We start from the raw sequence: 3,105 nt of genomic DNA, 5'->3' as shown, positions 1-3,105 counted from the left end.
ATAAATACGGTTCAATAATAACGATGACAAGAACACTAATGAAAATGAAAATGGCGGTGAAAATGTTAATGGTAATACTAATATTAAAGATAATGATAGTAAAAATGATGATAATAGGGATAAAAGTGATGCTACTAATAATATTAAAGATATGACAATGACAGCAATGATAATAATAATGATAAAAATGATAATGGTATTAACAATGATAATAATGGTAATATGGATAGTAATGTTAATACTAACAGTACTGACAATTATAATTATGATAATGATAATAATTATGATAATGATAATAATAATATAAATAATAATGATGATGGTAATAAAGGTGATAATAATCATGATGATGATAATGATAATAACCATGATGATTATTTACTAATCATGCTAATAATAAGAATTGTAATTATGATAATAATAAAGAAGATATTGATGATGATAATGATAATCAGAATAATGTTAGTAATGGAACTGATGATAATAAAACAAATAATGAGAATGATGATAGTGATAATGTTATGAAAAATGATAATGGGAATAATAAGAATAAGAATAAGTAATGATAATGATATTAGTTACGATAATAATGATGACAATGATGATGATAATTATAATGATAATATCAATGATAACGATAATAGAAATGATAATGATAATTATGATAATAACAGAATAATGATAATTATGATAATAACAGAATAAGGATAATGATTATGATACTAATAATGATAATAATAATAATAATAGTAACAATGATACTAACAATGATACTACTACTACTAATATAATAATGATATAAATAATAATGATAACAATAACAATAATACTAATAATGATGCTACTACTAATAATAAAATAATAAAAATAACACAAATTACGATAATACTGACAATAATATAATGATAATAATGATAATGGTATTGATATTGATAATAGAAATAATAGTGAAAATGATCATAATAAGGGTAGTAATCAAACCGATAATGATTATAGTGAAAATGATTATACAATATTATATTAGTATTAATTTTAACAATAATAACAATAAGATAACAATAAGATAACAATAGCAGTATTAATGCTAATGCTAATGCTAATAATAATAATAATAATAAAAATGATAATAATGTAAGGAACTAATTTTTAATGTTCAGATTTCTTATATCTATTCTAAGCAGTTTTTGTAAAGATGTCATATTAGTGAGTTTTTCATAAACCATATATTTTTTTAAAATGTAGGCCTATTTTTACTGCATTTATTGTACCGTTAAATTCTGGGTAGCGTAACCTGTCTTTAATGCTCGTGGATGTGGTAATGAATTCATTCCTCTGTTGAGTGTGTCTATTATGATGACGGTCACAGAAATGTTTTCATGTTTTATTCATTAAACAAACAAGTAACAAATGGCATATCATTCTGCAAATCTTAAAACTAAATAATTATTTAAATATGCAATATTCTCGAATATTACAATTCACATCTAAGGTTAATTCTATACCCTCCCTTTTCCTACTAATTATGAATCAATAACATTTTAATAAACAAAATAAAAATATACATGAGACGGAATCGTAAATGGCACCTGGCAACCCCCGCAGACAAAGCGCCATCAGTTATTTCCTTCCATCTTGAGTTCACGATCTTCAGCTTCCTAAACGCAATTTTCTTTGGTCCAGTCTATCCCGATTCTTTCCGTGATATTTCCTAGGACATAAGCCAATCATTTCCCTCCCTTTCATCTTTACAATTTTCCTTTCTTACACTTCCCTCTGATGAATAACATCTTTCTCAATCTGTTCACTGACACCACCGGAACTGTCACCTACAAATAATTCCGTTGCTGTAACCACGCTTATTAAAATAATTTAATAAATAATGAATAATTTTTTTGCCTGGCAACAAAGCATTATGGCCTATTGTTCTCGCCCCATTCTCTACCATTTCTCTTCACTCTCTCAGGTGAAAGGCAAGGACTCGTCTCAATTATCCTAAATCAACACAAAGGGATCTAACAATTATGTTAATACACTTATCAATCATTACAATCTATAATATCAGAGTAAAACCTGACTTTGAATACCAGCAGTTAACAAACCTTTGTTCAGGTGGAAAGCAAGGACACGTCTGACGAGAAATCGTTAAAATAACGAACTTATTGCTTTCCCAAAAATATATTATTAATATCTAAACGAACAAACCATTTATAAATGATTATGATAGTTTACTCTATTTGTTATAACACCAAATTTTGCTATTTTGATATGCCTTAGGAAATAAAAAAATATGTAAACAGAAGTTTTGGTGACGTGTATACATCTTTGAAATCAGAACCAACGCATCTTTTTAAATCTCAGATAAATAATGACCTCGACAATAATAGTAATAATAGTAATTATTATTTTGATAGTAATCATGATAATAATAATGATAATAATGATAATAATAACAATAATAATAATGATCATAATAAACAATAATGATAATAATGATAGTAACAATAATGATAGTAACAATAATGATAATAATAATGATAATAATAATGATAATTATAATAATTGTGATATTGATAATGGAAATGAGAATGATGATGACAGTAATAATGAGAATGATAATAGAGAAACTATAATATCAACAACAGAAAATTAATAATGACAAATATATCAGGAATGAAGAAGGATAATTAAATTGATAATGATAGCAATACATACGATAATAGTGATAGCATAATTGTAAAGAAAATGATGATTATGAAAACAGTGGTGTGATAGTAATAATAATGTTGGTGATAATGATATAGAGGATGATAATGAATAATATGAAAATGATAATGCTGATTATAACGATAACAAACAAAAAAAGAAAAAAGAAAGAAAGAAAGAAAGTAAGAAAAGAAAGAAAAAAGAAAGAAAGAAAGAAAAGAAAAAGAAAAAAAGAAGAAAAAAAATTATATTAACGATAATAGTGATGATTCCACTACTACTACCAATATTGACAGTACTGACTGTAGAACCAATAACACAAGCGATAATGATGATAAATGCAACTAGAAAAACATCAACAATGAGCAAAACAATGATAATGGCAATAACGATAATAAAATC

This window comes from Penaeus vannamei, chromosome 13 (genome assembly GCF_042767895.1).
Source record: "Penaeus vannamei isolate JL-2024 chromosome 13, ASM4276789v1, whole genome shotgun sequence".
NCBI lineage: Eukaryota > Metazoa > Arthropoda > Malacostraca > Decapoda > Penaeidae > Penaeus > Penaeus vannamei.
The sequence above is the reverse complement of the archived record's forward strand: the minus strand, read 5'-3'. Positions refer to the sequence as shown.